The 24,692-nt window shown below is 46.4% G+C and overlaps 4 non-coding genes across 4 annotated transcripts; all 4 read left to right on the forward strand.

Moving 5' to 3' along the window:
* Positions 1-1,462: 1,462 nt before the first annotated feature.
* Positions 1,463-1,533, forward strand: Trnag-ccc (transfer RNA glycine (anticodon CCC)). The gene has a single exon. It is a non-coding gene; the product is annotated as a tRNA-Gly (tRNA).
* Positions 1,534-6,829: 5,296 nt separating this feature from the next.
* Trnag-ccc (transfer RNA glycine (anticodon CCC)) lies at positions 6,830-6,903 on the forward strand. Its single transcript has one exon. It is a non-coding gene; the product is annotated as a tRNA-Gly (tRNA).
* Positions 6,904-7,105: 202 nt separating this feature from the next.
* Trnag-ccc (transfer RNA glycine (anticodon CCC)) lies at positions 7,106-7,176 on the forward strand. Its single transcript has one exon. It is a non-coding gene; the product is annotated as a tRNA-Gly (tRNA).
* A 754-nt stretch (positions 7,177-7,930) lies between these two features.
* Trnag-ccc (transfer RNA glycine (anticodon CCC)) lies at positions 7,931-8,001 on the forward strand. The gene has a single exon. It is a non-coding gene; the product is annotated as a tRNA-Gly (tRNA).
* Positions 8,002-24,692: the final 16,691 nt, after the last annotated feature.

Consider the following 24,692-nt stretch of genomic DNA (forward strand, 5'->3'; position numbering starts at 1 on the left):
CAATGCGCAGGGACAATCTTTTCAGACCGGTGTGCAGTGGTGGGGTGGGACTACAACATCTGTTCGTGATGCAACTCGTTATGAGGCTTTTCTTTTTCCGTAACTCTACGCACCCTGTGTTAAAATGTATGCTGCAAAGAATTGGGCAAGTGTACCTCCCAGAACTAGTAGTGGCAACAGTGGATCGTACATTCAAGCTGTCAGGTTTTTACACTGAAGTACTGTTATGCATGCGTTTCTTGCTGGTAAGGTTTTCGCGGGACTACCTCTTTAGTGTGTCAAAAGCGAGACTGAAAAGTGATCTTATAGATTCGCTTTTCCCAATACTCTTTACAGAGAGATTCGCAGTAGCTGGGCAGGATCAGACATCCTAAGCAGAGTGAAGAAAATGTGTATCAAGCCACGGATTAAGACGTTTTTCTTTAAAGTGCATACAAATACCTTACCAGTGAAAACATGGTTAGCGGATAAAGGTATATTCGTACCATGGTCCACCAACTGCCGATATTGTAATGAACCTGAGACCAGTGAACATGTATTCATACATTGTATCGAGGGAACAGTTTATGTGGGACGACTTGAGCCGGATGATTAACAAAAGGATACGATTGAACCCTCACACTATGAGATATCTGCCCCTAGTGGAAAAAAACGGTCCCGCGTATGACACCTTGTGTATCCTAGCAATGTTTAGTCTATGGAAAGTTATAGTCGCTGGCAGAAATGAAGAGCCAAGGAGACCACCAATGGAGTACTTGGCCGACGAACTGTTACAAATGAGGCGCTTTGCAGAGTACAGAGGACATGTGCCAGGTTGGCTTAAGAAATTCTGTTGTTGTGTGACTCCAGGCCGGAGCACACTTTTTGATGATATGCAATTTTAATGTAATTACTGTGGTGGTGTGATGTGCACATAGTAATAAAAAAATACCAGTGGAAAAAAAAAACCTCCGCTGGTGTAGTGGTATCATGCAAAATTCCCATTCTTGCGACCCCGGTTCGATTCCCGGGCTTTTGCATGTGCCAAGGACCATGTTCTAAAGTGCATGTTGATGATTAACTTGTTTGAAACCCATTTCAGAAGCAATATTACAAGTGTGGAAACGTAGGTACAAGGAATTTACACTGGGGTAAAGGAAACGAACGAAGAAAATATTACTACGCATAATACGTTTTTATTAATGGACGTCGTCGGAGATAGCAGTGGAAACGGCGCCGCTGGTGTAGTGGTATCATGCAAGATTCCCGGGCGGCGCAGCGCTTTTGCATGTGCCAAGGACCATGTTCTAAAGTGCATGTTGATGATTAACTTTGTTTGAAACCCATTTCAGAAGCAATATTACAAGTGTGGAAACGTAGGTACAAGGAATTTACACTGGGGTAAAGGAAACGAACGAAGAAAATATTACTACGCATAATACGTTTTTATGAATGGACGTCGTCGGAAATAGCAGTGGAAACGGCGCCGCTGGTGTGATGATATCATGCAAGATTCCCATTCTTGCGACCCGGGTTCGATTCCCGGGCGGCGCAGCGCTTTTGCATGTGCCAAGGACCATGTTCTAAAGTGCATGTTGATGATTAACTTTGTTTGAAACCCATTTCAGAAGCAATATTACAAGTGTGGAAACGTAGGTACAAGGAATTTACACTGGGGTAAAGGAAACGAATGAAGCAAATATTACTTCGAATGATACGTTTTTATTAATGGACCTCGTCGGAGATAGCAGTGGAAACGGCGCCGCTGGTGTAGTGGTATCATGCGAGATTCCAATTTTTGCGACCCGGGTTCGATTCCCGGGCGGCGCAGCGCATTTGCATGTGCCAAGGACCATGTTCTAAAGTGCATGTGGATGATTAACTTTGTTTGGGACCCATTTCAGAAGCAATATTACAAGTGTGGAAACGTAGGTACAAGGAATTTACACTGGTGTAAAGGAAACGAATGAAGAAAATATTACTACAAATGATACGTTTTTATTAATGGATCTCGTCGGAGATAGCAGTGTAAACGGCGCCGCTGGTGTAGTCGAAGTTAACTTCCGGGTTTCGTCCGAGACGGTTGTGCACGACATGAGCTCCGACGCAGCAAGGAATATGGCTGGTGACAGCCAGGTTGAGCAGGTGGTTGGTGATCGCATTGATGAAGAGTACAAGACTTTGTTGCCTGTTTCTGCGTCCAGCGTGCTGAATGAGGATACATTGGTGCTACACGCCAATTTAAGGGGAAGGCCATACAGAATGGAAGATTTCAAGGTGCCTCTTCTCAAGGTTATCAAAGGGAAGAAGCCACCTTGCTTGTTTGGGTCCGTATCAGTTTAACCATTGCTGGATAATAACGCTCAAAAATAAAGAAGCAAGAGCCGTGTTGCTGGAAATGAAAGACTTAAGCGTGAAGGGAAGACGATGCCTTATTTTGGACCCGAGGGAGAAATTAGTCAAGATTCGACTGCACTGGGTGCCTTTTCATGTCGCTGACGAAACGATTAAAAGTTTCTTCAAAGTGTATGGCGAAGTGAAAGAGCTAAACCGCTTGAAATGGAAAAGTGAAGGAATGGAGCAAGTCGAGACGACGTCAAAGCTTTTATCGCTCAAACTGGACCCGGGCGTGACTGTTGAAAGTGTTCCTCACCAAGCAAGGATTAATGGAAGTCAAGTGCTTGTTACGGTGGAAGGCAGGGCGCCGATATGTCTGCGTTGCCGCCAAAAAGGACATGTAAGGAGGCTGTGTAAGGCCCCGCGGTGTACTGGGTGTGGCCGAGTAGGCCACGAGGTGGTTGATTGTGTTAAGACCTACGCCAGCATGACAAGATCTTCAGGAGAGTACAGCCTAGAAGGAATACCAATGGATCATGAGGAATCAGTGGAAGCAGAAAGACAAGATCCAGCCGATGGCAGAAGCGTCGGCACCGATCCCATTCCTGGAGCGATCTCCGCCAAAACAGACGACAGCGGTTTAGTAGAAGAGGGGGCGGGAGGTAGGACAAGCCTAGAAGACAACCAGGAAGATGAAACTGGGAGACCTCCAAAGCATGACGAAGGGATAGATGAGGATGCAGGGTTAAAGACTTTAATCAGTGGAGACCGTATGGAAGAAGACACCGGTGAAGAACGGAGGCCAAGGGAGGAGCCACTGGTAGAAAGGAGCTGGAAAACAGTGCAAAGCAAGAGAAGGAAATTTGTTGCGACGCTGACAGTTCCGTATGACACCAGAGACAGGTATAGGGAAGGGACAAGCAGAGAAAATAGTAAAATAGACGGGCAGGAAACCAAGGCAGAAGGCACATAAATAACACGCGCAGTTCTTTTATAATTACCACACTAAACGTAGTAAGTTTAGTATCGAGTTTTCGAAAGCAGTGTGTATTGAATTTGTTGTTGGAGAAAAAAGTGGACGTTGCCTGTTTGCAAGAAACCAAAATTGCAACTTTGGAAGGAGAGATTGAAGCAGTCGAGTTTTATAAACGCCACTATCAGATTTTCTTATCCATAGGAAGCCCAAATAGATCCGGAACAGCGGTTTTGATAAGAAGATGTGCAGAAATAACAGTGGTACCCGAAATTGGAAATGATCTCGAAGGTCGGGTGTCCGCGGTTGATGTTTTTCTAGGAAAAAGACTGGTTCGCGTGTTATCAGTTTACGCGCCAACGAATGTGACGGATAGAACGAAGTTTTTCGAGTCCTGGATGGGTTTACTGACACTTCGGCGGAAATTTTGATGGCAGGAAATTTTAATTGGGGGGGGGGTACCACAAAGGACAGTGACAGACAACCCAAGCGTCGCGTGAAAGATGGAAGTGTGTCTGCACTCCGGAAACTATGTGATGCAGTTGACATTGTAGATGCATCAGAGGAATGTGACATCGGACAAGTAAACTTTACCCATTGGCAAGGAGACAGCCATGCCAGACTAGATAGGATCTATATGTCCGCCTCGCTGAAGAGGGGTCGGTGCGAGGTAGCAACTGTCCCAGTGCCATTCTCGGATCATGCTTTGGTTGTGACTACTATTTCCCTGGGAAAGAGCGAGGTTCGGCAGATGAGCAGGCAGGGCCAGTGGAAGTTGAATGAGGAACTCCTAAAAGATGGAAAATTCTGTGATAAAATCGCTTCAGAGGTCAGCCACCTGTTGCAGTCAGATGCATGTGATGCTTGTACGTGGGAGAAGTTCAAGTGGAAGGTGCAAAGGGCTGCCAAAGAAGAAGGCGAAAGAAGAAAGAGGGAGGAGGATGAAGAGAGGAATGCTTATAAAGACCTTCTTTTGAAGTTGGTGCAGGAGGAAGAAGCAAGTCCAGGGAGCTTTGTGGATGAGTATCTTAGAATCCTTCAGAAGAGATACAGGGGAGCGGTGGTTCGGAGCAGGGAGCAGGCTCTCGCTGCGGATGAACAGCCTTCGCGGGTCTTCTTGACAATGGAGCGCAAGCACGCTGAACGAAAAACGATCAAAAGACTAAAAGGCATAGCAGGCGTCATTGAGGAGGAAAGTGAAATTGAACGAATATTGGTCGAGGAATACCAAAGACTTCTCAGTAATGAAAGAACATGGGATGCAGGCATACTTGCGGAAGTTACCTGGACTGCAACAGTATCGACAGGAGTAAGAGATCAAATGAATACTGTAATTGAAGCCGACGAGATAGCTGCAGCGATAAGAAGTATGAAAAAGAATAAAGCGCCTGGTCCGGATGGCATTGGAAACGCCTTTTATCAAACCTTTTGTGATCAAGTAGCTCGAGTATTGGAAAGGGTATATGCTGATATATATAAACGGAAGTTACCTCCGCCGTCTTTGAGAAAAGCGCATACCATGCTCCTGCCAAAGAACAATTGCGCAGTTCCTACAGTAAGTGACTTCAGACCCACCAGCTTGCTCTGTAGTGATTACAAAATCCTTGCCAAGATTTTAGCGAAAACACTGCAATTGGGGCTCAGGGAAGTGATTGGAAACCACCAGGCATACGGCTTAAAAGGCAGATCGATCACCGAACATTTGCATATTATGCGGACAGTGTGGGAATGGGCCGAAATGACTGGGACGCCGCTCGCCGTATTGCAGGCAGATCTGAGCAAGGCTTTCGATCGGGTTAAACACGAATATTTGTTCGAGTTGCTGAAACAATGCCAGGTTGGAGAATATGTGTTCAACTGGGTTAAACTGTGCTACAGAGAACTTACACTAAGTCTGGTAGTGAATGGTAGGACAACGGAAAGCATCCCCGTGCGAGCATCTGTTCGTCAGGGATGCCCCCTCTCGCCTACGTTATTTGCATTGTATATAGAACCCCTGTGCAGACGTATACTACAGGACACTACAGTGATTGGCCTGAGAACGCCTACAGCGGAGGTGAAAGTGTTGTGCTACGCCGATGACCTGGCTGTGATTTGTTCTTCCAAAGAACAAATAGGAAAGGTGCTTTGTCATGTGGGTGAATTTTCGAGAGCTTCGGGTGCGGTGCTGAATATAAAAAAGACTAAAGGCTCGTGGCTAGGGGACTGGGGGACGACCCCTGTCAACTTCAAGGAGGTCACTTTTGAAGTGGGGAGGCTTAAGTATCTTGGAGTTGTGTTAGACCGAGACGCTCCTATCATGTCATCATGGACATCCCGCCTGGGAGCGGTGCGTGGAAAGGTGGCAGGAATTCGGGGGAGGTCGCTGACCTTTCTAAATAGGGCGTATCTTTCTAATGCTGATTTGTATCCTGTGCTGTGGTATGTGGGCCAGGCGGCGCCGTGTAACGCCCAGGTGATTGGGAATGTGCACAGGATCTTTGCCCAGAACATTTGGAATTCATCCTTCGAGAGAATGGCCAGGAACAATTTGTTTCGAGGTCTAAAGATGGGTGGATTTGGCCTAGTGAATCTTGAAGTGAAAATCTTGGGGCATCGATTCATGTATTTTCGTAGTGTGCGCAGCCCGCTCTTACGGTGGGCCATGCAAACTTTAGGTTGTTGTTATCTTGGAGAATGGACGGTATCATCCTGGTGTGGCCTGGGTAGAAGTGCAGGGAAAGCGAGTGCCTTTTATAAGGAGATGGCTTACGCCGTGCGTTTTCTTACACAGCGGTTTTCATGAGATTACCTAGTAGGAGTTAAGCGAAAGACTCTGTACTAGGCGGTGGTGGAGAATGTTTGCCCGGTACCCATATATTGGAGTCCGACGGCGGGTAAAAGGCAGGCAAATGTAATGGCTAGGCTAAGGCATTACTCGGTGGCGCAGTACGTAAACAACACTTTCATAGGATTGTTGACCGAGACTCTTCCAACGAACAAATGGTTACTGAACAAGGGTGTCCTAGTGATGTCGACGAAGTGCTACTTTTGTTCAGCGGAAGAGACGGTTCGGCATCTGTTTACAGAATGCAGAAATGCTATATGTATGTGGTCAGATGTTGAGAAAGCTCTGGGGCAGAGGTTGGATGTGACATGGGAGAGCCTTAAACATCTGCGTCCAACACAGAGCATGCCTGGACAAACCGGGGAAGTCATCTTGTTGCTTGGAATCCAAGCAATCTGGTCAGACCGAAATGACAAGTCAGATGGTAGACCGAGAAACAAGAGGCATTGGGAATATGTTGCCCAGGTAGCGCAGTGGACTCTTAGCGTGATGGACACAGACAGGGGTGGAGCCACGGAACTTCAGACACTTCAGAAATTCCTGCACAACCCGTGGGAAAAAAACTATCATGTAAAGTGCACAGCGGGTGCCTTGCGTAGTACTACGAGTTGAAGGTACGCTAGCACTAATAGCGGCCGGCCACCACAGTGAGGGGTGACCTTTTATGATGTAATGGTTTTATTGTAGCGACGTACGTAAAAATAAAAAAAAACGCGCCGCTGGTGTAGTGGTATTATGCAAGATTCCCATTCTTGCGACCCGGGTTCGATTCCCGGGCGGCCTAGCGCTTTTGCATGTGCCAAGGACCATGTTCTAAAGTGCATGTTGATGATTAACTTTGTTTGAGACCCATTTCAGTAGCAATACTACAAGCGTGAAAACTTAGGTACAAGGAATTTACACTGGGATGAAGGAAACGAACGAAGAAAATATTACTACGCATAATACGTTTTTATTAATGGACCTCGTTAGAGATAGGAGTGGAACCGGTGCTGCTGGTGTAGTGGTATCATGCAAGATTCCCATTCTTGCGACCCGGGTCCGATTCCCGGGCGGCGCAGCCCTTTTGCATGTGCCAAGGACCATGTTCTAAAGTGCATGTTGATGATTAACGTTGTTTGAGACCCATTTCAGCAGCAATATTACAAGTGTGGAAACGTAGGTACAAGGAATTTACACTGGGGTAAAGGAAACGAATGAAGAAAATATTACTACGAATGATACGTTTTTATTAATGGATCTCGGCGGAGGTAGGAGTGGAAACGGCGCCGCTGGTGTAGTGGTATCATGCAAGATTCCCATTTTTGCGAACCGGTTGGATTCCCGGGCGGCGCAGGGCTTTTGCGTGTGCCAAGGACCATGTTCAAAGCGCATGTTGATGATTAACTTTGTTTGAGACCCATTCCAGAAGCAATATTACAGGTGTGGAAACGTATGTAGAAGGAACTTACACGGGGGTAAAGGAAACGAGTGAAGGAAATATTACTACGAATGACACGTTTTTATTAATGGATCTCGTCGGAGGTAGGTGTGGAAACGGCGCCGCTGTTGTAGTGGTATCATGCAAGATTCCCATTTTTGCGAACCGGTTCGATTCCCGGGCGGCGCAGGGCTTTTGCATGTGCCAAGGACCATGTACTAAAGTGCATGTTGATGATTAACTTTGTTTGAGACCCATTCCAGAAGCAATATTACAGGTGTGGAAACGTATGTAGAAGGAATTTACACGGGGGTAAAGGAAACGAGTGAAGGAAATATTACTACGAATGATACGTTTTTATTAATGGATCTCGTCGGAGGTAGGTGTGGAAACGGCGCCGCTGGTGTAGTGGTATCATGCAAGATTCCCATTCTTGCGAACCGGGTTCGATTCCCGCTCGGCGCAGAGCTTTTGCATGTGCCAAGGACCATGTACTAAAGTGAATGTTGATGATTAACTTTGTTTGAGACCCATTCCAGAAGCAATATTACAGGTGTGGAAACGTATGTAGAAGGAATTTACACGGGGGTAAAGGAAACGAGCGAAGGAAATATTACTACGAATGATACGTTTTTATTAATGGACCTCGTCGGAGACACGAGCGGAAACGGTGCCGCTGTTGTAGTGGTATCATGCAAGATTCCCATTCTTGCAAACCGGGTTCGATTCCCGGGCGGCGCAGGGCTTTTGCATGTGCCAAGGACCATGTACTAAAGTGAATGTTGATGATTAACTTTGTTTCAGACCCTTTCCAGAAGCAATATTACAGGTGTGGAAACGTATGTAGAAGGAATTGACACGGGGGTAAAGGAAACGAGCGAAGGAAATATTACTACGAATGATACGTTTTTATTAATGGACCTCGTCGGAGACACGAGCGGAAACGGTGCCGCTGTTGTAGTGGTATCATGCAAGATTCCCATTCTTGCGAACCGGGTTCGATTCCCGGGCGCCGCAGGGCTTTTGCATGTGCCAATGACCATGTACTAAAGTGAATGTTGATGATTAACTTTGTTTGAGACCCATTCCAGAGGCAATATTACAGGTGTGGAAACGTATGTAGAAGGAATTTACACGGGGGTAAAGGAAACGAGTGAAGGAAATATTACTACGAATGATACGTTTTTATTAATGGACCTCGTCGGAGACACGTGCGGAAACGGTGCCGCTGTTGTAGTGGTACATTCTACTTCCGGCTTTCGTTGGGGTAGGACGTTTAAAATGAGCTCCGTTGGAGTGCCTTCTACGGCTAGGCCTAGCCGGGATTACCATGGATTCGACGATACTTTGCGGAAGGATGACTACCGCCTTGTTCTGCCAACACTACCCAGGGGAAAATTCGCACTGAATACTGTCGCTCTGCACGCGGATTTATCGCAACGACCATACCGACGAGAGGACTTCAAGCCAGCGCTGAAAACAACTTTGAATCCGGAAGATATTGCATCATTCGGAGTCTACCAAATGAACCACGTGTGGATGTTAACAACACGTTCAGCTCAGGCAAAACAGAAACTTTTGGAAATGGGTGAGTGCTCTGTAAAAGGACGAAAGTGTTTGACCCTCGACACGTCACCTAAAGAAGTTCGCGCAAAGCTTCATTGGATACCTTTCCACACGCCGGACGAGGAAATCAGGATGGCACTCTCACCGTTTGGCTCCGATATTGTGGTGAAAAGAGAGGTATGGAATGATGATTTCTTTAAGAACACTGAAACTACAGAACGCACGGTCACAATGCGGTTGAAAGACGGTGTTAGTGTCGACAATATCCCGCATCAGTTAAGGATTCTGGGGAACCTCACGCTTGTGTCAATTGCGGGAAGACCGCCACTGTGTCTTCGGTGTCGACAAACAGGACACATCCGACAGCAATGCAGGACACCAAAATGCGAAGCGTGCAGACGCTTCGGGCACGACAAGGACAGCTGTCTCAAAACCTACGCTGATCGTACCAAAGAAACAGTTGAAGATAACCACTTAGAAGACCTTATCATGGATGTTGCAGAAACTGCTGCCACTTCACAAGAAGCAAAGGATGATTCACAACGTCAGCCGCAAGACCGTCCCGCTATGCGGGAACATGCGTCCGATAGTACCTGTCCAAATGATTTGATTCAAGGGCAATCTCAAGATAGGGGTCACAAGCAAGTAACGGAGGGCGATAAGGCTGCATTCGCCGCGAACAGCATAGGCAACAACGGTAATAGAACAGGAAAAGAACCGGATGTTTCTAAGGCAGAAGCAGAAAACACCACGGCAGCGCCGGCGGACACAAAAAGCGGGAATGCCTGGAAAATGGTTCCCGGAAAACGATCTAAAATAGCCAAACCAAAGGTACCGTACGACCCAAGGGATAGGGGACAAGCTCATAATTAAACAAAGTATGCAGGAAAAGCTGATTGTTGGTACGCTGAATGTCGTCAGCTTAGTCAGTCGCAAACGGAAACAGTGGTTGCTTCAGCTGATGTGGGAGAAGAGGATTGATATTCTATGTGCGCAGGAAACAAAAATTGAGACGGACTCTCAGGAAGAAGAGCTTATAGCGTTTTACAAGAATAGCTTCCAAGTGTTCCATTCCAAGGCGAGGGAGGGAAGGAATGGCACAGCGGTGTTTGTCAGAAGAAGGCACTATCTAAGAGTGGTCCCTGATATTGGTCACGACATGGAAGGGAGAGTGAGTTCTGTTGATTGCCTGTTTGGGAGTAATCTGATTAGGATTATATCCGTATACGCACCAAACTCAACGTCCGAAAGGAAATTATTTTTTGAATACCTGCAGACCTTTCTGCGCACATCGGCCAATATTTTCTTGTGCGGCGATTACAACTGTGTCCTTTCGCAACGCGACAGGCTAGGAAAATGCAGAATCAACGACTGTAGCACAACTGAACTTCGCAGACTCCTCCATGTGAACAACTTGGTAGATGCAAAGGAGGCAACGGGGAACTCGGACATTCAGTTCACGCACTGGCAAGACAAGTCTCATGCGCGACTGGATAGAATTTATATCTCTGGGGAGAGCAAAGTTAGCTGCGCCTACAGCCACACCACGCCGATTGCTTTTTCAGACCACGCGCTTGTCACAGTGGCTGTCCAGACCACCAAACCGTGGACGCAAGAAAACAGAAATACGCTCCCGTGGAAACTGAATGAAAGCATATTGAGAGAGGAAAAATGCAACAGGGAAGTCGGCGAAATGATCAGCGAAATAAGGGAGCAAGGACCGATTGACGCCTGTATATGGGAGGCTTTCAAGCAGCGACTAAAAGAGTACCTTATCAAGGCTTCTCAGGAGTATGCCAGAGACAGACGGGAGGAGAAGAATGCCCTCTCTGAGACGCTCAAGACATTAATAAAAGAGGAGGAAAGAAGTCCCGGCCTGTTTGGTGAGGATATAAAGGAGTGCAAGATGGAACTCCTAAAGCTCATGGAAAATGATTTTCGTGGCTCGATGATAAGAAGCAGGCAGGCCATCGTTGATAAAGAAGAACAGCCTGTCAAGGTATTCCTAAGCTTGGAAAGAAAGCGCTCGAAAGATAAGACAGTAACGGAGATAATGAGCAATGGGAAAGTTGTTTCTGATCCCCATGCCATACAAGAATAATTTATGAACGCTTACACGAACTTGTTTAGCATACCAGAGACAAAAGAAGGTGAGAACCTGGACAGTTTCGCCCGTCCTCTTCCCGTCATCAGCCAGGAGAAAAGGGATAAACTAGAAGAACCGATCTGTGTGGATGAAGTCGTTTGGGCTATTAAAAAGCTGCCATCGAATAAAGCGCCAGGAGTGGACGGCATTGGCCCCAGCATCTACAAAATGTTCTTAAATGATATGGCAGAGATACTGCCTCAAGTGTTCTCGGATATTTACAAACGAGGCCTCATGCCACCTTCGATGAGACGGGCACTGACGGTGTTAATTCCGAAGAAGACAGATAGCGGGGCCCCGCGAGAAGTTAAGGATTACCGTCCCATCAGTCTCCTTTCAACGGACTACAAGATTTTAGCGAAAATATTGGCTCGTCGTCTCGGTCTCGTTCTAGGGGATGTCATAGGTGAGCATCAAACGTACGGCATCAAAGGCAGGTCGATTGCGAAGAATCTTCACATGATGCGAACTGTTTGGGAAGCTGCAAGTACGATGGGTGAGCCAGTTGCTGTTCTACAGGCAGATCTTAGTCAAGCCTTTGATAGGGTGTTGCACAACTATCTACTTGGCCTGCTGAGGAAGTGTAACGTGGGCTTCTACGTGCATCGGTGGATTCAGGTGTGTTACACGGATATAACGACGTCACTCATAGTCAACGGCAGGAGAACTAAAGATATTCCCGTTCGACGATCGGTGAGGCAGGGATGTCCTTTATCCCCAGTCTTATTCGCCCTCTACTTGGAACCTTTGTGCAGAAGCATAATAGATGATAAAAGTATACAAGGCTTCAGTCTTCATGGCAGTGAAATCAAGCTGATGAGCTATGCGGATGACTTAGCGATCATATGCACTTCTCAAGGTCAACTGACCAAATGCATAGAACACATTGACAACTTTTGTGCGAACTCCGGGGCGAAGCTCAACATGAAGAAAACCGAAGGAAGCTGGATTGGCAAATGGGAGCAGGCACCGCAAGATTTCCTGGGAGCGACATGGACAGGAGAGATAAAACGGTATCTGGGAATCAGCTATGCAGAAGCACAGTGCGCCGATGACCACTGGAAAGCGAAGCTCGGCAAGTTTCAAGGAATTCTTCTACAGTGGAATGGGAGATCAATATCCCTGGTAAACAGGAGCTACGTCTGCAATACCTCTGTCTATACAGCTGTACTATATTATGCGCAAGCCTCCCCGTGCAAACAGGCAACATCGCACCGAATCCATAGAATATTCGCAACGTTTATATGGCGCTCCAAGATGGAACGAATGAGGCGGACTAATCTCTTCCTCTGCCTGCAGAAGGGTGGCCTTGGACTAATCAACGTAACAGTAAAACTGCTTGTACAACGGTTCCTGTATTTTCGGGACCAACGTAACCCGACGCTGAGAGCAGCGCTACAAACATACGGCTCTGTCTTCTTAGCACCCTGGGTGGTTTCAACTCGGCCAAGCACGAAGAACAGAAAACAGCTCGGATTCTACAAGGAAATCGGAAAGGCGGTAGATTACTTTGCAAAACGCTTTTCCTGGGATTATCTGGTGACAGTTAAAAAGAAGGTACTCTACTGGGATACCATAGACCTTGTCTTTCCGCCTCCAAGATACCGTGAGCTTGCAATCGGTAAATTCAAGGGCGACGTTCTCAGAAGGATTAGGAAGATGCCTGTATCGACCGCAGTGAAAGACACCTTCGTCATGTTCCACACTGAAACCCTTCCAGTTAAGACCTGGCAGCAAGAGAAAGGTTTTTCAATCCCATGGTCTTCGAAATGTGACATCTGCTATTTGGACCGAGAGACCTTACAACACGCCTTCCTAGAATGCCCTGCTGCAATCCAGTTTTGGAGCCTCGTAAAGGATGTACTTGACAGAGAAGTCTTCATTGAGTGGCACGAGCTGAAGTTTTTGGAAGTCGAGAACGCGCATCAGGACACGCCGGTGGACGTCATTGTGGCGATAGCAGTGTATGCTTGGTGGGCATATCGGAGAGATTTTGTTAGCTGCAAACCTCATCCTAGGAAACCCTGGAACACATTCCTCTGGCAGTTGCGCTGGACAGCTGAACTGATATGTGCAACCGAGAGAGACGGTCAACAGTACTGGAGCAAACTCCTTAGAAGAATGGATTTGACACGGGACATGCCGCGGTCGAAAAGCGACCGTGCATGGCCACGGCTACAAGACGAGAGATAGGGGAACCTTGCAAGGATGCAAGATAACTTTTAACTGTATATATCTGAATAAATGTTTGCAATAAATGCAATAAATGTTTTAAAACGTTAAAAAAAAAAAGCTGTTGTAGTGGTATCATGCAAGATTCCCATTCTTGCGAACCGGGTTCGATTCCCGGGCGGCGCAGGGCTTTTGCATGCGCCATGGACCATGTACTAAAGTGAATGTTGATGATTAACTTTGTTTGAGACCCATTCCAGAAGCAATATTACAGGTGTGGAAACGTATGTAGAAGGAATTTACACGCGGGTAAAGGAAACGAACGAAGAAAATATTACTACGAATGATACGTTTTTATTAATGGACCTCGTCGGAGACACGAGCGGAAACGGTGCCGCTGTTGTAGTGGTATCATGCAAGATTCCCATTCTTGCGAACCGGGTTCGATTCCCGGGCTGCGCAGGGCTTTTGCATGTGCCATGGACCATGTACTAAAGTGAATGTTGATGATTAACTTTGTTTGAGACCCATTCCAGAAGCAATATTACAGGTGTGGAAACGTATGTAGAAGGAATTTACACGGGGGTAAAGGAAACGAACGAAGAAAATATTACTACGAATGATACGTTTTTATTAATGGACCTCGTCGGAGACACGAGCGGAAACGGTCCCGCTGTTGTAGTGGTATCATGCAAGATTCCCATTCTTGCGAACCGGGTTCGATTCCCGGGCGCCGCAGGGCTTTTGCATGTGCCAAGGACCATGTACTAAAGTGAATGTTGATGATTAACTTTGTTTGAGACCCATTCCAGAAGCAATATTACAGGTGTGGAAACGTAGGTAGAAGGAATTTTCACGGGGGTAAAGGAAACGAGTGAAGGAAATATTACTACGAATGATACGTTTTTATTAATGGACCTCGTCGGAGACACGAGCGGAAACGGTGCCGCTGTTGTAGTGGTATCATGCAAGATTCCCATTCTTGCGAACCGAGTTCGATTCCCGGGCGCCGCAGGGCTTTTGCATGTGCCAAGGACCATGTACTAAAGTGAATGTTGATGATTAACTTTGTTTGAGACCCATTCCAGAAGCAATATTACAGGTGTGGAAACGTATGTAGAAGGAATTTTCACGGGAGTAAAGGAAACGAGTGAAGGAAATATTACTACGAATGATATGTTTTTATTAATGGACCTCGTCGGAGACACGAGCGGAAACGGTGCCGCTGTTGTAGTGGTATCATGCAAGATTTCCATTCTTGCGAACCGGGTTCGATTCCCGGGCGCCGCAGGGCTTTTGCATGTGCCAAGGACCATGTACTAAAGTGAATGTTGATGATTAACTTTGTTTGAGACCCATTCCAGAAGCAATATTACAGGTGTGGAAACGTATGTAGAAGGAATTTACACGAGGGTAAAGGAAACGAGTGAAGGAAATATTACTACGAATGATACGTTTTTATTAATGGACCTCGTCGGAGACACGAGCGGAAATGGTGCCGCTGTTGTAGTGGTATCATGCAAGATTCCCATTCTTGCGAACCGGGTTCGATTCCCGGGCGCCGCAGGGCTTTTGCATGTGCCAAGGACCATGTACTAAAGTGAATGTTGATGATTAACTTTGTTTGAGACCCATTCCAGAGGCAATATTACAGGTGTGGAAACGTATGTAGAAGGAATTTACACGGGGGTAAAGGAAACGAGTGAAGGAAATATTACTACGAATGATACGTTTTTATTAATGGACCTCGTCGGAGACACGAGCGGAAACGGTGCCGCTGTTGTAGTGGTATCATGCAAGATTCCCATTCTTGCGAACCGGGTTCGATTCCCGGGCGCCGCAGGGCTTTTGCATGTGCCAAGGACCATGTACTAAAGTGAATGTTGATGATTAACTTTGTTTGAGACCCATTCCAGAAGCAATATTACAGGTGTGGAAACGTATGTAGAAGGAATTTACACGAGGGTAAAGGAAACGAGTGAAGGAAATATTACTACGAATGATACGTTTTTATTAAGGGACCTCGTCGGAGACACGAGCGGAAACGGTGCCGCTGTTGTAGTGGTATCATGCAAGATTCCCATTCTTGCGAACCGGGTTCGATTCCCGGGCGCCGCAGGGCTTTTGCATGTGCCAAGGACCATGTACTAAAGTGAATGTTGATGATTAACTTTGTTTGAGACCCATTCCAGAAGCAATATTACAGGTGTGGAAACGTATGTAGAAGGAATTTACACGGGGGTAAAGGAAACGAGTGAAGGAAATATTACTACGAATGATACGTTTTTATTAATGGACCTCGTCGGAGACACGAGCGGAAACGGTGCCGCTGTTGTAGTGGTATCATGCAAGATTCCCATTCTTGCGAACCGGGTTCGATTCCCGGGCGCCGCAGGGCTTTTGCATGTGCCAAGGACCATGTACTAAAGTGAATGTTGATGATTAACTTTGTTTGAGACCCATTCCAGAAGCAATATTACAGGTGTGGAAACGTATGTAGAAGGAATTTACACGAGGGTAAAGGAAACGAGTGAAGGAAATATTACTACGAATGATACGTTTTTATTAATGGACCTCGTCGGAGACACGAGCGGAAACGGTGCCGCTGTTGTAGTGGTATCATGAAAGATTCCCATTCTTGCGAACCGGGTTCGATTCCCGGGCGCCGCAGGGCTTTTGCATGTGCCAAGGACCATGTACTAAAGTGAATGTTGATGATTAACTTTGTTTGAGACCCATTCCAGAGGCAATATTACAGGTGTGGAAACGTATGTAGAAGGAATTTACACGGGGGTAAAGGAAACGAGTGAAGGAAATATTACTACGAATGATACGTTTTTATTAATGGACCTCGTTGGAGACACGTGCGGAAACGGTGCCGCTGTTGTAGTGGTATCATGAAAGATTCCCATTCTTGCGAACCGGGTTCGATTCCCGGGCGCCGCAGGGCTTTTGCATGTGCCAAGGACCATGTACTAAAGTGAATGTTGATGATTAACTTTGTTTGAGACCCATTCCAGAAGCAATATTACAGGTGTGGAAACGTATGTAGAAGGAATTTACACGAGGGTAAAGGAAACGAGTGAAGGAAATATTACTACGAATGATACGTTTTTATTAATGGACCTCGTCGGAGACACGAGCGGAAACGGTGCCGCTGTTGTAGTGGTATCATGCAAGATTCCCATTCTTGCGAACCGGGTTCGATTCCCGGGCGCCGCAGGGCTTTTGCATGTGCCAAGGACCATGTACTAAAGTGAATGTTGATGATTAACTTTGTTTGAGACCCATTCCAGAAGCAATATTACAGGTGTGGAAACGTATGTAGAAGGAATTTACACGGGGGTAAAGGAAACGAGTGAAGGAAATATTACTACGAATGATACGTTTTTATTAATGGACCTCGTCGGAGACACGAGCGGAAACGGTGCCGCTGTTGTAGTGGTATCATGCAAGATTCCCATTCTTGCGAACCGGGTTCGATTCCCGGGCGCCGCAGGGCTTTTGCATGTGCCAAGGACCATGTACTAAAGTGAATGTTGATGATTAACTTTGTTTGAGACCCATTCCAGAAGCAATATTACAGGTGTGGAAACGTATGTAGAAGGAATTTACACGAGGGTAAAGGAAACGAGTGAAGGAAATATTACTACGAATGATACGTTTTTATTAATGGACCTCGTCGGAGACACGAGCGGAAACGGTGCCGCTGTTGTAGTGGTATCATGAAAGATTCCCATTCTTGCGAACCGGGTTCGATTCCCGGGCGCCGCAGGGCTTTTGCATGTGCCAAGGACCATGTACTAAAGTGAATGTTGATGATTAACTTTGTTTGAGACCCATTCCAGAGGCAATATTACAGGTGTGGAAACGTATGTAGAAGGAATTTACACGGGGGTAAAGGAAACGAGTGAAGGAAATATTACTACGAATGATACGTTTTTATTAATGGACCTCGTTGGAGACACGTGCGGAAACGGTGCCGCTGTTGTAGTGGTATCATGAAAGATTCCCATTCTTGCGAACCGGGTTCGATTCCCTGGCGCCGCAGGGCTTTTGCATGTGCCAAGGACCATGTACTAAAGTGAATGTTGATGATTAACTTTGTTTGAGACCCATTCCAGAAGCAATATTACAGGTGTGGAAACGTATGTAGAAGGAATTTACACGAGGGTAAAGGAAACGAGTGAAGGAAATATTACTACGAATGATACGTTTTTATTAATGGACCTCGTCGGAGACACGAGCGGAAACGGTGCCGCTGTTGTAGTGGTATCATGAAAGATTCCCATTCTTGCGAACCGGGTTCGATTCCCGGGCGCCGCAGGGCTTTTGCATGTGCCAAGGACCATGTACTAAAGTGAATGTTGATGATTAACTTTGTTTGAGACCCATTCCAGAGGCAATATTACAGGTGTGGAAACGTATGTAGAAGGAATTTACACGGGGGTAAAGGAAACGAGTGAAGGAAATATTACTACGAATGATACGTTTTTATTAATGGACCTCGTCGGAGACACGAGCGGAAACGGTCATTCTTGCTTCCGGTTTCGTACGGAACGGTCGCAGGTAACATGAGCTCCGATGGAGTGACAACAACGGCTAGGCTTAGCCGGGAAAACGGTGTGAATATGAAGACAACGGAATGCCAGGAGTACAGAATTTTTCTGCCGAGTTTACCTGCTGGAAAAGTTGGAAAAAATACTGTTGTGCTGCATGGTGACATCACCGGACGACCCTACTGCAAGGAAGACTTCAAACCTGCGCTGAAAGAACTGATCAAAGGTACGGAAATCGCGGCGTTTGGTGTTTATCAGTTGAACCATATCTGGCTTTTAACGACGCACAACGAGGAAACAAAACAGAAGCTACTCAATGCAAAAGAATGCATTGTGAAGGGGAAGCGCTGCTTGATTATCGACTGTTGTCAACAGGAAATCGTAGCGAAGCTGCACTGGTTGCCATATCATGTACCCGACGACAGTGTAAGGAAGGCGTTTGAGGTGTTCGGACAGGAAATAATCGTTAGTCGAGAAAAATGGACCGACGACTACTTTCATGACGTTGAATCGACAACAAGGGTACTTAAAATGAAACTCAAAGAAGGCGTGACGGTGGACCTTATCCCTCTCCAGATGAGGTTGTGTGGGAAATCGGTTCTTGTGTCAATACCTGGAAGACTCCCCCTATGCCTACGGTGCAGGGAGCTGGGTCATGTCAGGAGACAATGCAGGGCTCCGAGATGTAGTAAATGTCGACGATATGGACATGATGATGAAAGCTGTGTACGCTCCTATGCGTCTGTAACGAAGGAGGTGCGTGAAGAAGCTGATGAGAACCTCATGGACGAGGCCGATATGGAAGAAATTCAACAAAGCAAACAAGAGGCGGATAAGGAGGGTGATGCAGTAACCGGTGCGACCAGCAGTAAAGTCGACGATGACAGAAAGCTCCTTGAAGCGCAAGTAACAACGCATGAAGAAGACCTGCGGGACGTTCATTCGACTAGCTTCAGCGAACAGAGTTGTGAGGGGGAACATGCCGAGCTGGACAGTGAAAAAAAGGAAGAAATAAGAAGTGATCAGGCATTACAAGAGGAAACCGTAGAAGATTGGAAGAACACCTTAACTCCAGTGGAGTCATGGGCCTCACGGAAGAGGACAGGTGGGAAGTTCAAAAAACACGTAAAACCAAATATACCATACGACCCAAGGGATCGTGGGAAAGCTCAGATACAGCAAAACAACAATGACGGCTAAGTTATTAGTAGCAACTTTAAACGTTGTAAGCTTAATCTCCAGGAAACGAAAACAGTGGCTACTGGACTTACTGATTAAACAGAAAATTGATATAATGTGCATCCAAGAAACCAAGATCACGTCAGTGGAGGAAGAGGATTATCTCATCCAGTTTTTCAAACAGAGCTTTCAAGTTTTCCATTCACGTGCTAGCAGCGGGAGTGGGGGAACGGCAATCCTTGTGCGCAGGAATGAATGGCTGCGAGTCATCCCCGATATAGGACACGACGAAGGTGGGAGGGTCAGTGCGGTGGACTGCTTGGTGAACGATGATATGATTAGATTTATTTCGATCTACGCCCCGAATGACGCCTCCGAGCGAAAGCAATTCTTCCGCTATCTCAAGGATTTCTTGGATACCCCAGCAAAAGTTTTCCTGTGTGGCGACTTTAACTGTGTGTTGACAGTGTCAGATAAGACTGGGAAAGGTGCGATTAACGATGGTAGCACAAGTGAACTGAGGAAAATCATCGAGGAAAACAACCTTATTGATTTTATGTATGTTGCTCCTGAATGCAAGGTGAAACACACACACTGGCAGGGCACCAGTCACGCGAGGCTCGACAGAATCTATGTTTCTGATGAGGCAGATACGGCAGACGCGAGGTACAACGTCACGCCACTCTTCATGTCTGACCATGGGTTGGTTACGGCGGAACTAACTAGACTGCAAAACAGGGTAACACGAAAGAGTAGTGATCTTCCATGGAAATTCAACGAAAGCATACTGGAGGACGAAAGTTTCATCGCGGAGATTAAAGAGAAAATAAGAGAAGTGATAGAAGAAAGCGTGGACGCCTGTCGCTGGGAGGTATTTAAGGCGGACGTTAAAAGAATTGCTGTCCGGTACAGTCAGCTAAGAGCAGCTGAAAGAAGAGCAGAAGAAAAGGCGATGGTAGACACCTTAAAGATGCTGGTGGTTGAGGAAGAACGAAACCCTGGTATGTTCATTGAGGATATACGTCAATGCAAAAAGAGTATCTTCAAGTTGAAGTTAGAGCACTACCGAGGTGCAATGATCAGAAGCAGAGTAACGACGTTAGAAAGTGAGGAGAGGCCAGCTAAAGTATTTAGAACGTTGGAGAAGAAACGGGCTAATAACAATTCTATAAGAAGAATAAGGAAAGGGTCAGAAGTTATTGAAGACGCCTCTCGGATCGAAGAAGAATTCCTGAATACGTATCAAAACCTGTTTGAAGAACAGTGTTCGGCAAGAGAAAACTTTGGTCAGTATAGTGCCATGCTCTCAAAAATCAGCGAGGAGAAAAGGGATGTAATTAATGCTCCCATAACAAAGTCGGAAGTGGAAAGAGCTATCAAGAAGCTCAAGAAAAACAAAGCGCCCGGCATCGACGGCATAGGCTCCAGTTTCTACATCAAATTCTGCGAGGACCTCGCTCCTGTTATAGTGAATGTGTTTGATGATATACACAGCAGGAAACTTCTTCCACCTTTCATGAGACGCGCTTTGGTAGTACTTATTCCAAAGAAGACACAACACGAGCAAATTCCTGAAGTGAGTGACTACAGGCCAATTAGCCTACTAACAACGGACTATAAAATCTTGGCAAAAATCTTGGCTGAGCGTCTCGCGTATGTACTTCGTGACATCATTGGCGAACACCAGACGTATGGCATCAAGGGACGATCGATCGCAACAAACCTTCATATGATGAGAACAATTTGTGAGGTTGCTAGCACAACGGGTCCCGCTTCAGCAGTTTTACAAGCAGACCTAAGCAGAGCATTTGATCGTGTACGACATGATTTCCTGTTTGCATTGCTTCGGTGGTGCGAGGTCGGGGATTACGTACAAAACTGGGTAGAAATCTGCTACAAGGAACTAGTTATGAACCTTCTCATCAACGGCGAGAAAACGAAGAGCATCCCACTACAGCGATCAGTCAGACAGGGGTGCCCGTTATCTCCTGTACTATTCGCCTTGTATCTTGAGCCGCTGTGCAGAAAGATTATAAATGACGAAATGATTCAAGGTCTGCGGTTGCAGCAGATAGAAATAAAACTTATGGCGTATGCGGATGATGTGGCCGTCATATGTACTTCCAAAAGCCAGATTGCGAGGGCAGTGGGACACATCAAGAATTTCTGCGCTGCATCGGGAGCTGCCCTCAATCTGAAAAAAACGTTTGGTTCATGGTTAGGACAATGGGACAGCGCACCGAGAGATTTCGTGGGCGCAACCTGGTCGACTGCGGTGGGAAGATACCTCGGTATTCGATTTACAACAATGGCTGTACTCAAAGAAGATTGGCAGGCCAGGATCAGAGGTCTCCAAACACAGCTGCGTCATTGGAATGGCAGAAGAATATCGGTTTTCAACCGTAGTTTCGTTTGTAACACGGCGTTATACCCAGTGGTACTCTACCATGCACAGGTTGGTCCGTGCGATTCAGCAACCACGCACAAAGTGCACCGAACTTTTGCGACGTTTATATGGAATTCGCAAATGGAGAAAATGCGAAGGGAGAATCTCTTTCATCCCCTATCCCAAGGCGGTCTCGGGCTAGTCAACGTTGCTGTGAAGTTATTGGTGCATAAGTTCATTTACTTCCGAGACCAGAAGAACGAGGTACTCAGGGGAGCGATACAAAACATCGGAGCTGTCTATCTGTTGGAATGGATAGTGACCACAGCTCGTGTCCTGAAACCGTCAGCAGCTCTGCGGTTTTATAGAGATATAGCCAAAGCTGTCCGATTCTTCACTGAAAGATATTCTTGGGAATATCTATCATCAGTAAAAAAGAAGAAACTTTATTGGGACACTATCAGCCTGTTGCTGCCGCTTCCCCGTTACAGAAGCGTTCGGTTGGGGAAAGAAGCAGATGTTCTGTGCAGAGTTAGAAGCTTCCCGGTGTCAACATCGGCCAAAGATTTCTTTTGGTCATTTCATACGGAAACATTGCCCGTCAAGGTGTGGCGGAAAAGCAAAGGATTCTTCGTCCCGTGGTCACTCCGGTGTGACAGCTGCTATCAAGAGGATGAAACCCTTCCGCACGTCTTTATGGGATGCCGGAAAGCTATTCAGTTCTGGGCGGCGTTAACAACCTTCGTCGGATCAGACACACAACTGGAATGGAATGACCTCAGGTTCCTCAGGTTTAGCAGCGACAAATGCGAGGTGGCGATGGACATTATTGTGCTTCTCGGGCTATATGCGATTTGGAGACATAGGATGGAATTCTATAATTGTGTGGTGGACATCAGGTCTCCATGGAATGTGTTCGTAAGTGCACTGGTCACCACAATCAGCGTGATAGAAGCAAGAGATCTAGACGCAGGACGACCTTGGCTGAAGCTAAAGGAGAGGTTGAGGAAAGCTCCATATCCGCGGTGGTAGGAACTGCAGCAGAACCAGGAATGGCTGAATAATCATGGAACGAGGCAGCGCACAGTATAGGAGCTCTACGAGCAGCTTCTGTCGCACACAAGCTTGCTTTTAGACAAGGGGTCTCACGCCCGCATCTTCCTCGCTCCAGGGAGCGAAAAAAAAAGTGTGTGTACAATGTGGTCCTTTTAAATAAATAACGATTAAAAAAAAAAAACGAGCGGAAACGGTGCCGCTGTTGTAGTGGTATCATGCAAGATTCCCATTCTTGCGAACCGGGCTCGATTCCCGGGCGCCGCAGGGCTTTTGCATGTGCAGAGGACCATGTACTAAAGTGAATGTTGATGATTAACTTTGTTTGAGACCCATTCCAGAGGCAATATTACAGGTGTGGAAACGTATGTAGAAGGAATTTACACGGGGGTAAAGGAAACGAGTGAAGGAAATATTACTACGAATGATACGTTTTTATTAATGGACCTCGTTGGAGACACGTGCGGAAACGGTGCCGCTGTTGTAGTGGTATCATACAAGATTCCCATTCTTGCGAACCGGGTTCGATTCCCGGGCGGCGCAGGGCTTTTGCATGTGCCATGGACCATGTACTAAAGTGAATGTTGATGATTAACTTTGTTTGAGACCCATTCCAGAAGCAATATTACAGGTGTGGAAACGTATGTAGAAGGAATTTACACGCGGGTAAAGGAAACGAACGAAGAAAATATTACTACGAATGATACGTTTTTATTAATGGACCTCGTCGGAGACACGAGCGGAAACGGTGCCGCTGTTGTAGTGGTATCATGCAAGATTCCCATTCTTGCGAACCGGGTTCGATTCCCGGGCGCCGCAGGGCTTTTGCATGTGCCAAGGACCATGTACTAAAGTGAATGTTGATGATTAACTTTGTTTGAGACCCATTCCAGAGGCAATATTACAGGTGTGGAAACGTAGGTAGAAGGAATTTTCACGGGGGTAAAGGAAACGAGTGAAGGAAATATTACTACGAATGATACGTTTTTATTAATGGACCTCGTCGGAGACACGAGCGGAAACGGTGCCGCTGTTGTAGTGGTATCATGCAAGATTCCCATTCTTGCGAACCGGGTTCGATTCCCGGGCTGCGCAGGGCTTTTGCATGTGCCATGGACCATGTACTAAAGTGAATGTTGATGATTAACTTTGTTTGAGACCCATTCCAGAAGCAATATTACAGGTGTGGAAACGTATGTAGAAGGAATTTACACGGGGGTAAAGGTAACGAACGAATAAAATATTACTACGAATGATACGTTTTTATTAATGGACCTCGTCGGAGACACGAGCGGAAACGGTGCCGATGTTGTAGTGGTATCATGCAAGATTCCAATTCTTGCGAACCGGGTTCGATTCCCGGGCGCCGCAGGGCTTTTGCATGTGCCAAGGACCATGTACTAAAGTGAATGTTGATGATTAACTTTGTTTGAGACCCATTCCAGAGGCAATATTACAGGTGTGGAAACGTATGTAGAAGGAATTTACACGGGGGTAAAGGAAACGAGTGAAGGAAATATTGCTACGAATGATACGTTTTTATTAATGGACCTCGTCGGAGACACGAGCGGAAACGGTGCCGATGTTGTAGTGGTATCATGCAAGATTCCCATTCTTGCGAACCGGGTTCGATTCCCGGGCGCCGCAGGGCTTTTGCATGTGCCAAGGACCATGTACTAAAGTGGATGTTGATGATTAACTTTGTTTGAGACCCATTCCAGAGGCAATATTACAGGTGTGGAAACGTATGTAGAAGGAATTTACACGGGGGTAAAGGAAACGAGTGAAGGAAATATTACTACGAATGATACGTTTTTATTAATGGACCTCGTCGGAGACACGAGCGGAAACGGTGCCGCTGTTGTAGTGGTATCATGCAAGATTCCCATTCGTGCGACGCGGGTTCGATTCCCGGGCGGCGCAGCGCTTTTGCATGTGCCAATGTTCTAAAATGCATGGTGATGATTAACTTTGTATGAGACCCATTTGAGAAGCGATATTACAAGTGTGGAAACGTCGATACAAGGAATTTACGCTGGGGTAAAGGAAACGAAAGAAGACAATATTACTAGGAATGATACGTTTTTATTAATGG

Source organism: Ornithodoros turicata, chromosome 1, assembly GCF_037126465.1.
Source record: "Ornithodoros turicata isolate Travis chromosome 1, ASM3712646v1, whole genome shotgun sequence".
In the NCBI taxonomy this organism is placed as follows: Eukaryota; Metazoa; Arthropoda; class Arachnida; order Ixodida; family Argasidae; genus Ornithodoros; species Ornithodoros turicata.